The sequence below is a fragment of the Balaenoptera acutorostrata genome, chromosome 19 (genome assembly GCF_949987535.1).
Source record: "Balaenoptera acutorostrata chromosome 19, mBalAcu1.1, whole genome shotgun sequence".
NCBI classification, from domain to species: Eukaryota; Metazoa; Chordata; class Mammalia; order Artiodactyla; family Balaenopteridae; genus Balaenoptera; species Balaenoptera acutorostrata.
This window is the reverse complement of record NC_080082.1, coordinates 65,207,090-65,220,182: the sequence shown is the minus strand read 5'-3', so window position 1 is coordinate 65,220,182 and position 13,093 is coordinate 65,207,090. Positions and strand designations below refer to the sequence as shown.

Below are 13,093 nucleotides of genomic sequence, written 5' to 3'. Positions count from 1 at the left end.
TTAATATTCCCTGGGCTCTGAGGTTCTCTGTTAGTCCAGTGGTTTGGACTCAGAGCTCCCACCACAGGAGCTCAGGCCTGACCTCCGGCCTGGGAACCAAGATCCCACAAGCCGTGTGGCATGGCAAAAAAAAAAAAAAAGTGCAATACAATAACAAAGAATAAAATACAAAGTAAAATTAGAAAGATAAAAAATATATTAGGAAAAATAAAAATATAATTGAAACAACTGCAACAAGGTAAAATAAAACCACACACACACACACACACACACACACACACACACACACACAAAGGCCTTGGCTATGGGGGTGGAACTTAGGTGGGGGGGGTTTGGGTGGGGCGGGACCTAGGCAAGTGGGGAGTGACGTTTGCGCGTGCAGCGGGGCCTCTGCTTAGGACCCGCATGGAAGGGGAGCGGCGCACATGGAAAGGAGGGCCTCTGGGGTGTGGAGTTCCAGAGTTTGGGGGTAGGGCCCTGAGTGAGGGTGTGTGGGTGGGGTTTAGGCCCAGCGTGTTGGAGGGGGACTCAGAGGGGGTCTCTGAGTGTAGAGGTGGGGCCCTGGGTGGGGGTGTGGGGGTGGGGCCTGGGCTCTGCACAGCAGGAGGGAGGCTCAGAGGGCAGAGGATTAGGCCCAGGAGCCCAACAGGCTCCCCGGTGCCTAAGTGGACAGGGAAAGCACTGGCCGTGTTCCCTTCCGTTCCTTTGCGCCCCTCCCCCACTGTCTCTCCCAGGGTCTCCCCCGTCCCTGCTGGACCCCGAACCATAGGTGGGTCCCGCTGGGTGTCGGAACTCCTCACCTCTCCTAGCCACCCCTCAGGGGTGCCCATCCTGGAGGTCTGGCCTTTACCTTTGCTCCCCCTTCCCTCCCTTCCACTCCCTCAGGACCCGCGCAGCTGGAGGGGGCCTCAGTGGGCAGAGGATCAGGCCCGGGATCTCAGCAGGCTCCTGGGGGCCCAAGAGGGCAGGGGAAACCTGGCCATGCTCCCTTTTGATCCTTTGCCCTCCCAATGGTCCCCCAATTTCCCCCTTCAGGTGTGGGATCCCTTCCCCTCCCCCAGCCGCCTCTCAGGGGTGCCAGTCTTGCCCCACGTCCACTTCTCCTCCCCCCTCACTCCACCCACGGTCCCACCGAGTCGCTGGGGGTTCCTCTTGTCCCCTTAGTTGTCCATGGTCCCCCACCAGTGCCTGGTAGGTGCCCTAGTTGTGACAGTCTTTGTTTTGAAGTCTACTTGAGACAATTGAGTTCTTGAGTATGGGGTTAAAGGACCACGTTTGTGCCAGAGGTATAAATGTTGAGAGTCAGCAAAAGGGAAGTATTTATGTGATGGACTGATGACACCTAGGGGGTGAATATAGAAGAATTCAGAGATGTCTGAGGCATGGGAATAGGGGGAATCCCACATGAAATAAGTTCGTTAATTAAATCAGTAGTTCTCAAATGTTTTGTTCTCAATACTCCTTTACAATCTTAACAAATGTTGAGGACTACTAAAGGCTATTATTTATGTGGATTATTCTATCTACATTTACCATATTAAACTTCTGATACAGTTTAAAAATATATATTGATTCCTTGAAAAATGACAATCACAAACCCATTATATGCTAACATAAGTAACATGATTTTTTGAAAATAATTATCTTTTTGTAAAACCAAAAACTATTTTAAGTGAGAAGCATTACATTGTTTTACATTTTTGCAAATCTATTTAATGTCTGAGTTAATAGAAGACAGCTGAAATCTTGTATCTGATTCTGCATTCAATCTGTTGTGATATCACTTATCACATAGCTGCTAGAAAATGCCATTGTACAATTATGAGAGAATGAAATAAAAGAGGCATAAAACATCTTTGTTATTAATCAAATAATTTTGGCCTTACAGATGTGAATTCTGTCAGAGAAGATAGTGGATAGCACTCTGGTTTAAATGCTTATTCTGACAAGAGATTTTAAAATTACATATGATAAATGTTATTTATAAAAATTAAACTAAGATGAATAGACATGTATATAAATACATTGCCTATAATCACATCAACTTTAAGTTTTTTTTTTTTTTTTTTTTAAAGGATTTTCTTATTTATTTATTTATTTATTTATTTTTTTGGCTGTGTTGGGTCTTCGGTTCGTGCGAGGGCTTTCTCCAGTTGCGGCAAGCGGGGGCCACTCTTCATCGCGGTGCGGGGACCGCCCTTCATCGCGGTGCGCGGGCCTTTCTCTATCGCGGCCCCTCCCGTCGCGGGGCACAGGCTCCAGACGCGCAGGCTCAGCAATTGTGGCTCACGGGCCCAGCTGCTCCGTGGCATGTGGGATCTTCCCAGACCAGGGCTCGAACCCGTGTCCCCTGCATTAGCAGGCAGATTCTCAACCACTGCGCCACCAGGGAAGCCCTCAACTTTAAGTTTTAAAGTATAGTTGTACGTTCTCCAAGTAAGTTTTCTATGAACTCTGGCTCTCATGCAACCCATCTTCGCAAGAAACTTTCATTCATCCATTTGAAAAACAGCTATTGGGTACTCACCATGTACAAGGCACTGTTCCAGGTATAGGGGACACCGTGGTGAATAAGGCAGCAAATTCCTTTCCCTCAGGGGGTTCACATTTTGTGGAAGAGGCACATCATAGTCTAGTAATCAAGGAACTAAGTATCTCACACAATTTCGTGTGCAGTGATAAGAACTATAGAGGGGATAAAAGTGACCAGGCAGGGACAAGGTTCTATACAATGAAATAGCCAATGAAGTCCTCACTGAGCAAAATCCTTGATGTGGTGAGGAGGTGAGTTAGGTAAAGATCCTGGGGAAGAGTGTTAGAGACAGAAAGAATAACAGGGGAAAGACCTTCAGATGAGAAGAGCAGGGAGGCCTGAGGGGCTAGAATGGAGTTGAGGAAAAAGTGACCCAGGATAAGGGTGAAGAGGTAAACAGGGCTAAACCTTGGAAGGCAGTGGTTCTCAGCTGGGGGTGGTTTTGCTTCCAGGGGATGTTTGGCAATGTCTGGAGACATCTGTGGTTCTCACAAGTGGGAGTAGGTTCTACTGGTGTTTAGTAAGTAGAGGCAAGCATGTTGCTAGATATTCTACAATGCACAGGATAGCTCCCCACATCAAAATATTTTCTGGCCCCAAATGTTCACAGTGCTAAGGACTTCCGCTATAAAGATGTCCCTGTATTCTCTCCTACCTTTATTAAAACCCTCAGTCTCTTACAGCATATTTCTGCAATGTTCAAAGATGGTCAAAGATTCTTTTTCTTTTTTACTTTAATATGTGTAGATCTGCCTTATTTCAATGCATTTAAAAAAATTCTTCTCCTAGATACCTCCTTTTCCCCTCCTTCCTTTCGTCATAAAATTTTGCAAATTCAATAACATTTCATGCCTTAGTTCCTTTTCCCTCCATTGACTTCAGTCTCATATCCCCCTGCATCTACCAAAATATTCATTTGAAAGTCACTATGTTCGGGACTTCCCTGGTGGTCCAGTGGTAAAGAATCCACCTTGCAATGCAGGGGACACTGGTTTGATCCCTAGTTGGGGAACTAAGAGCCCACACGCCGCGGGGCAACTAAGCCTGCGTGCTACAACTACTGAGCGGCGTGAAGCAAACTACAGAGCCCATGTGCCCTGGAGCCCCGTGTGCCACAACTAGAGAGAAGCCCACATGCCGCAACTAAGAGCCAGCACAGTCAAAAAATTAATTAATTAATTAATTAATTATTTAAAAAGACGCCATTTTCTTTCTCCTGGCTAAGTTGTTCTTGACTTTATCAAACCCAGGGGTCACTTTTTATAATGGATGTTTTATACCTCTCCATGTACCATACTGAGAGAAACTCCTATTTAATATTGCCTTTCTAGGGAATTCCCTGGCAGTCCAGTGGTTAGGACTCCACGCTTTCACTGGTGGGACCCCAGGGACAATCCCTGGTTGGGGAACTAAGATCCCACAAGCAAAGAAAACAAAACAAAACAAAAACAAACAAACAAAAAGAACTGCCTTTCTAGATGCATAATATTAAAACATCAACATAATGTTCTGACTATTGATGGAAAAATAAAAACAAAGTAATTTATAATAAAAAAGAATGTGTACTTCACTGTGTAAGTGTTCTGGCATGATTCTGCTTGAAGTCAAACACAAGTAGCCAAATTACCTGCTCACCTGTAGATTCACCTTGACACAACAACAGATGCAGCGTGTGTATTGGCAACTCAGATGACCTGAGTGGCATTGCTTGGAGGTGTTATGATTTTTGAAATGATGTCCCCCACTTGGCAACATCTCAACTAAAGTAATGTTCCCTCATATCTTATCATCATATCTCTTAGGAGTTTCAGCATAAATTAAAACATGGAAAAATGCTCAGTGTTTATATGTAAAATAAGGTTCAGTTTCAGTTACTTATCGACAGGATTTCCACCCATCCTGTTTACCTGCATGAATGTCCAACAGAACATGCAAAGGTTATGTGTTTGTTCCTTCATTTTCTCTTCACCTTCATCTTTATCCCATCACCTTCTCTGCCTCCACAACTTTTTTTGGGGGGGAAGGGGGGTTGTGCCGAGCAGCTTGCAGGATCTTAGTTCCCCGATCAGGGATTGAACCCGTGCCCCCTGCATTGCAGGTGCAGAGTCTTAACCACTGGACCACCAGGGAAGTCCCAACACAACTTTTCTCCATTGATTAGTTCCTCTTCCTTTTGACTATTTCCCTCCCTCCCCTCTTCCCTCAGCCTTAAGTCTCAGCTCCTCAAGCAACAACAAAAAATTCTCTCTACTTCTCCAATTCCTGAGACCTGGCTGCTCCCACCCCATTCTGCTGTCTTGCGTTTCTCCTTCCCAGGCAAGCACTGCCTCTGTTCTTTCTGTACCCCCTCACCTCCCACGATCCACTGCCATCAGACCTCTACCACCACCTCCCCACTGAAACTGTTCCCAAAACTTCACCAGTGTTCCTCCCTTCGACCAAATCTAAGGGAAGTTTTCAGCCCTTAGTTTACTGGATTTCTGCTATATTTTATAGGGCTGACTACTGCTTCTTTCTTAAACTGCTCCTGTCCTTCTCATTCATCTGGTCCTCAGACCTTTCTGGCTGATCCATCTTTTTTTTTTTTTAATTGGGGTATAGTTGTTTTACAATGTTGTGTTAGTTTCTACTGTACAACGAAGTGGAGTTCCCTGTGCTATACAGCAGGTTCTTATTAGTTATCTATTTTATACATAGTAGTGTGTATATGTCAATCCCAATCTCCCAATTCATCCCACCTGCCATCTGGCTGTTCCATCTTGATTATTTCAAGCATGTCTCTTTCTCTCTGAAAGCACTGTGAATCCCTGGGGCTTCATCTTTGCAGTAGTCTGATTTCCTCTCTGCAGGCTCTCCCAGAGAGAGTTTATCCATTCCCTTCTTTTCCTAACTACTGCTTTTTGTAGATAGATAGATAGACAGATAGTTACAGATAGATCTCTCTCTCTCTGTCTTTCCATTAGAATGATTTCGAGCAACACAGGATTTGCTCCCTCTTAATATATTGGGGAAACTTTCTATAGCAACAAATACTTCTATCCCTTATCCTTAGTTGTGGATACACATCATTCCCTTGTACTTTGTACAAAAAGAATTTATTGAGTCAGTTTCTTAAAGATGGATAAACTGTTTCTGATGTTTTTAACCATGAGAAACAGTGCTGTGATATGTATTTGTGTTAATGTATTTTGCATACTCTCTAACATATAAATTGCTAAAAGTGTAACTTGACCGCTAAGAGTATGCTTTACTGGAAGATTTTCAATAGATATTGCCAAGTTGCCCTCAAAAAAAGATAACACATTACAGCCCACCACCTCTGTTTTCACAAGGACAGTTTCAGGAAGCCCTGAAAAGGTCATCCAGCATCTTTACTCTTCCTGTTTATGATAATAAAGTGTGTATGGTGTGAATACTTTCTTTCATTTTTTTTACTCCTAGTGAATGCAAACTTTCTTTAATGTTTATCTACCCCTCCCCTCCCTTTTTTGGGGGGGGGGGAGGGGCGTCCTGCACGGCTTCTGGGATCTTAGTTCCCCAACCAGGGATTGAACCTGGGCCCATGGCAGTGACAGCCACGAGTCTTAACCACTTAACAAGTCAGGGAATTCCTTCCCCTCCCTTTTTTGGTTCTTTTGTGAACTGTGCTTAGGGTTTTTTTTTTTTAATGAGCACTCTTTCAGTGTGACTGTATTTGGAGATGAGGCCTTTATGGAGGGAATTAAGGTTAAATGAGATTATAAGGGTGGGGCTCTGATAGGATTAGTTTCCCTATAAGAGACACCTGAGGCCCTCTCACTCTCCCCCTCCCTTTTTCTCTGTCCGTTTCTCTCTCTCTCTTTTGCTATTATCTTGTATTTACTGCACGTGCTGCAGTTTTCTGTTGAAAGTGACGTACCTTTTAAAATGTGTTTTTGATAGAAGTAGATATTATCATACTAAGTGAAGTAAGTCAGAAAGAGAAAGATAAATACCATATGATATCACTCATATGTGGACTCTAAAATATGACACAAATGAACCTATCTATGAAACAGAATCACAGACATAGAAAACAGACTGGTGGTTGCCAAGGGGGAAGGGTTGGGGGAGGGATGGGCTGGGAGCTTGGGATGAGCAGATGTAAGCTATTATACATAGGATGGATAAACAACAAGGTCCTACTGTGTAGCACCGGGAATTATATTCAATATCCAGTGATAAACAATAATGGAAAAGAATATAAAAAAAGAATGTATATCTATGTATAGCTGAATCACTTCACTGTACAGCAGAAATTAACACATTGTAAATCAACTATACATCAATAAAAAATAAAAATAAAAAAATAAAATGTGTTTGTAAAGTGCACCTATTTAAAGAAAAACTGTTAGGCAGAATCGGATGATATGGAAAACTGTGATGATGGTGCTGGAGTGTCTAACTTGTGGGGCTTCATGATTTAACGGGGGGGGCGAACAGACACCCCCAAACAAGAGTGTAAATTTCTTGCTGGAGACAAAACTAAAAGATCACTTTATTACTGGTCTTCTATCACCACCTAGTGGTAACACATAGCAACTGCCACAGAAATTCACGGACCCAGGCTCACACATGTAGACAAATAAAATAAAATGAAATAAAATAAAAGGAAATAAAATGAAAGGAAATAAAGTAAATCGAAGGAGGCATTTGTGTGCTCAGGAATGCAGAGTTATTGCTCTCTCACAAACTGCATGCACATTAAAGGCTTAGCAAAATGCAAACGTCCCACTGGGCTCTTAACTAGCCCCATATGTTGATGATTTAAATACTTCCCTGCACAATGAAAGAAACTTTTATTTTAAAAAAAAGAAGAAAAAAAAAAAAAGAAAAAGAAGAAAAGGAAAGAAATCCTGATTGTTTAGAGTAGGGACTTCTCAAGGTAAGGTTCCCAGACTTCCTGAACCAGAATCTCTAGTTTTGGGGCTCAGCCCTGTGTTTAGTCTCCCCACCCTGTGGGATGCACTGATTTAGAGCAGTGGTCCTCAACCAGGGGCGATTCTGCCTCCTAGTGGACATTCGGGGATGTCTGGAGACAATTCGGTTGTCACAAGAGGCATGAGTTGGGGGCTGGAGGCCAGGACACAGGACGTCCTCCTGGGACAAAGAATCATCTGACTCCAAATGTCGATAGTGCCAGGTTGAGAAAGCCCACCGCTAGTACGGAATTTCCTCCACGCCCCACCCACTGCCCCACCTTACTTTCTTACCTCTGCCAACTTCACTCAGCCACCTGATGCTCATCTTTGTGCTCGACCCTGATAGGCAAGGAAGATATTCAAAATGTATAAAGACTGTGTGAGCATTAACCCACCCTCGTGGGGCCCTGACTAACTGTACGAGCCCCTGCTGCTCTGTTCATCAGTCCTGCCTGCGGGCATTTGCCTTTTTAACCTTTGCTTAATCGTAAGCATGTTTCAGATTTATAATTTAGAAAAACCAGGGAGATTCCCTTTTGGCGCAGTGGTTGAGAATCCGCCTGCCAATGCAGGGGACACGGGTTCGAGCGGGTCTGGGAAGATCCCACATGCCGCGGAGTAACTAAGCCCGTGCGCCACAACTACTGAGCCTGCACTCTAGAGCCCATGAGCCACAATTACTGAAGCCCGCGCGCCTAGAGCCTGTGCTCCGCAACAAGAGAAGCCACTGCGATGAGAAGCCTGTGCACCGCAACGAAGACCCAACGCAGCCATAAATAAATAAAAGTTAAAAAAAATAAAATAAAAGAACCAGGGGCACAGCATAACCACAGTTGAGGGGAACACATGTACATGATGGGGAGGAAGCCGAGACGGTGAGAAATTTTCTCATATTGAGGTATGGGGAAGTCATTCTGGCTTACACATGATTTAATTTACCACCAGCCGTTCTCAAAACAATATCTACTAATAGCTGCCAGCTGCAACCTTATCGTCTCAAGGTCTCCCCTTGTAACTATGCAACCATTTCAGACCCCAGCCAATCCTTGTTTCACAAGCACACGTTTTTCTTGCCAGATCCAGTGATAATTCTGGACAAACAACTTGTAACATTGTGGTTTTTGCCTTTATAAGGCTCTCCCATTTTGTAGTCCAGTGGAATACAAGTCAAGTGCTTCCTGAATCTGTGTCTCCTGGGCTATAGTCTTCAGTTTGGCTCGAATAAAACTCTTTTCTATTCCTACTATAGATTTTTTTTTTTTGTGGCCTGCGGGCATGCGGGATCTTAATTTCCCGAACAGGGATCGAACCCGTGGCCCCTGCAGTGGAAGCCCGGAGTCTTAACCACTGGACCGCCAGGAAAGTCCCTTCAGTTCTTTTTTGTTTGTTTGTTCCCTCGACAATGGTAACATCCACACCTGTGCACACTCAGCATCGCCCCTTAATGAGACTGGAGAAGATGCTTCTGTTTTCCTTACCTGTTAAATGCCAGTAATGATGGTATCTGCCTGCTAGAAAACAAAAGTGAGCAAGATGACTTACAATTGTGATAAATGCTCTGAAGGCTAGACAACGATTGGGTGAGAGAGATAGCGTGCACCTGGCAAGGTTACTCTGCTTGGGGTGTCCACGGAAGGCTTCTCGGAGGAGGTGACATTTGACATGAGGCTTGAGTGATGTAAGGGAATCAGGTCTGTGAGAACCTGGGGTAAGAACCTGAGTCACAAAAGAGTGACCCCAGCCCTAGTTAAGGAATAAATTCTGATGGGTCTAATCCAGTCATGGAGGCCCCCATCTCCTTGCTAAGGATTGGATTGGGGTGATTACCATGACCCAGATCTGGCTAACGGGACAGGAGATTGTGTCTGCTGAGAGGTGTTTGGAGAAAGTTTTCCTTACTCCTGAAATGGCTTCCTTTAGACTTTGGATGTTTCTGTGGCTGGAGAGGGTCCTTGAAACCACAGCTGCCATCGTGCAACCACCCTGAGCGTGTGGCTTCCTCTGAGGTCCGTAAGTTGCCTGCGGTTCATGGAACAGACCACGTTTTCCTCAGACCTCTGCAGTCTGCTGCTTCTGGGGTTTCTGCTAAAAAGAACGAGGCAGAGAGGGAGAGAGAGAGGGCGGAGACAGAGAGAGCAAGATACACGCAGAGAGGAGAGGGGCAGACATGGAGAAAAACATAAATGGGAAGAAAAAGAAAGTTCATTTTTTGTTTTTGTTTTGGTCTAATTTTCCCTTAAGGGGGAGTGGAGGGAAACAAATAGAGGCCAGAGGAAAATAATTTGAAGAAAGGGGGAAAGGGCAGAGCAGGGCAGGTGAGATTGAAATGCTAAGCTGAGCCCTCCCCCCACTACACACACACACACACACACACACGCACGCTCTGAGGCATCCCATGCCATGTCTGTGTATTATATGGACATAAAAATGAACAAGAGTGTATCACAGAGTACCAAATTTTACTTATGCAGATGTGGGACCACCACTAGCAATTACATTGGAAAAACGAAAGGACCTTTCCACAGCCCAGCCCCCGCCTCGGGAATGCAGTGCCTTTGTTTGCATTTACTTATCCATTTATCTCATAAATATTTATTTTATTTTAAAAATTGGTGTCCAGGGACTTCCTTGGCAGTCCGGTGGTTAAGACTCTGTGTTTCCAATGCAGGGGGCACCGGTTCCATCCCTGATTGGGGAACTAAGATCCCACAAGCAGTAAGGTGTGGGGGAAAAAAAAAAAGTTGGTGTCCAGTTTGGTTTTATCTGAGTAATTGTGTGTGTGTGTGTGTGTGTGTGTGTGAACTCTCTTAGCAAATCTCAAGTATATGACACAGTATTAACTACAGTCACCATGCTGTACATTACTGTACGTTAGAGCCCCAGAACTTATTCACCTTGTAACTGAAGGCTTCTACATCTCGGCCAGCATCTCCCATTCCCCCCACCCCCACCCCAGCCCCTGGCAACCACCCTTCTACTCTTTCCATGAGTTCGATTCCTTTTTTTTTTTAAAATAAGATTCCACATATGTATAAGTGAGATCATACAGCATTTGTCTTTTCTGTCTGGTTAATTTCACTTAGCATAATGCCCTGACGTTTCATCCATGTTGTCACAAATTGCAGGACTTTCTTCTCAGGGCTGAATAATATCCCATTGTATGCTTTATGTTTAATTATTTAAATAAGTATACTTTAAGCCACTGGCACTTTCAGCCTCTGCCGACTAGAACCTGGGATTTCTTTAGCATCTGCAAAAGACTACAAAGCCATTTTATTTTATTTTTGGCTGTGCCAGGCAGCTTGCGGGATCTTAGTTCCCCGACCAGGGACTGAACCCAGGCCCCAGCAGTGAAAGCGTGGATTCCTAACCACTGGACTGCTAGGAAATTCCCAAAGCCATTTTATTTTCTATCCTTTTGTAAAGACTGTAAGTTTTCATTTTAATAGCGGCGAAAGCATACATGATATACTTCTTAGGGCAACTGGAGGTTTGAGCCTTTGCTCAGCCCTTCCTTTTCCAGCCATGCTGGTCTGGCGTCCACCTCTGCTATGGACTCAGTGTTTGTGTCCCCCAAATTCATATGCTGAATCCTAACCGCCAGTGTGGTGGTGTCAGGAGGTGGAGCCTTTGGTGAGTGATTAGGTCACGAGGGTGGAGCCCTCATGATGGGATTAGTGCCCCTGAGAGCTCCCTCTGGAGGACACAGCAAGAAGATGGCCATTTATGAACTAGGAAGTCGGTTCCTCACCAGACGTGGAATCTGCTGGCGCCTTGATCTTGGACTTCCAGCCTCCGGAACTGTGAGAAATAAACGTCTGTCGTTCATGAACCACCTAATCTATGGGTATTCTGTTATAACGGCCCGAAGGGACTAAGACAGCCCCTCTACCCTCTTCACGTCACAGAAGCTCCCTCCCACCTGGAGTGAGGCGAGAGGCTGTTGCCATGGAAACCAAGGCTGGCGGCCCAGGAGGAGGGGTCGGGGAAGGGACAGAAGGAGCCCTAGAGACTGAGATTTCCCGGGCTTTGCAGACTGTGTGGGATCCCAATCACAGCCTATCCACGCAGGAGGTGCACAAGCTATGAATACAAAATAAAGAAACTCCGCAAGCGGCTTTGCCTCTCCAAGCCCCAGCTTCCTCTTCTAGAGCACAAACTACAAGCGTTCCTTGATCATGAGGTTGGTGTGAGCATAAAACAAATCATCTTATACAGTGCTCAGCACCAGATCTGACTCCTTTTAGCCTGCGTTCCTCCAAGTGGAGCCCAGAGACCACGTGACTCAAGGCACTTGGCTGGAGGGGGGCTGTTGTTAAAAATGGAGAATCCTGGGGTCCCTAAAACTAAGGAGGCAAAAGCTTTTCCTCTTCATATTCACTTGTTTAAATGTTTTAAAAAGTTAATTTATTTTATTTATTCATTTTTTGGCTGCGTTGGGTCTTCGTTGCTGTGCGCAGGCTTTCTCTAGTTGCCGGGAGTGGGGGCTACTCATTGCGGTGGCTTCTAGGCGCACGGGCTCAGTAGTTGTGGCACGCGGGCTCAGTAGTTGTGGCTCGTGGGCTCTAGAGCGCAGGCTCAGTAGTTGTGGTGAATGGGCTTAGTTGTTCTGCAGCATGTGGGATCTTCCCGGACCAGGGCTGGAACCCATATTCCCTGAATTGGCGGGTGGATTCTTAACCACTGCGCCACCAGGGAAGCCCTGTATTCATTTTTAAAATATCACCCTGCTTCATTTTCTTCAGAGCATGTGCCCATATCCAGAATGAGTTTTGAAAATTGGTTCATCTGCTAATGATCTGTCTTCCTGCACTATGGTGTGAGCTCCAATACAACATAGAGCCTGTCCTGTTCCCCAGGGTACCCCCCCACCCCCGATCCTCCCACCTAGAGTGGGTCTTACAGCTTAGCTAATCTTCAGTGTATTCTTTTTTTTTTTCAGTGTTCATAATTAAAGTTTTATTGGAACACAGCCACACCAATTAATTTCCATATTGTCTGTGCCTGCTTTCCCCTTACAATAGTGAGAGAACTATGGGCCACAAAGCCTAAAAAATGTACTACCTGGCCCTTTTCAGAAAGTGTTTGCTGATCCCTAAAAACAGAGAATAACAGAGTCAGACATGCTTTACAGGGGGTAATCTGGGAGGACTTCTCAGCAGAGGTGTGGTTGAAGTGGCAAAGAGTCAGGAGGCATTTGGGACAGTCTGAATGTGGGTGCACTGATCAAACCAATGTTAAATATCCTGAGTGTAAATTTAACTAGTCTAGGTACCCCATATAGGTGGACTCCTACAGTATTTGTCCTTTTGTGACTGGTTTATTCCATTTAGCATAACGACCTCAAGGTTCAGTCATGTTGTACATATGTCAAAATCTCCTTCCTTTTTAAGACTGAATAATATCTTATTACATGGATACATTACATTTTGTTTACCCATTTATTAGTCGATGGACACTTGGATCACTTCCATGGGTCAGCTTTTGTGAATAATGATGCTATGACTATGGGTGTACAAATCTTCAATGTATTCTTGTTGAAAGGGTGGAAATACCAGAAACTTATTTTGAAATTGAGCTGGGGATTTTGAGGAGAGCTTACGGAAGCTGGGCTTTGTTC

The 13,093-nt window shown here is 44.8% G+C and overlaps 1 non-coding gene across 1 annotated transcript; it reads right to left on the bottom strand.

Moving 5' to 3' along the window:
* Positions 1 to 4,590: 4,590 nt before the first annotated feature.
* Positions 4,591 to 4,663, bottom strand: TRNAA-UGC (transfer RNA alanine (anticodon UGC)). Its single transcript has one exon. It is a non-coding gene; the product is annotated as a tRNA-Ala (tRNA).
* Positions 4,664 to 13,093: the final 8,430 nt, after the last annotated feature.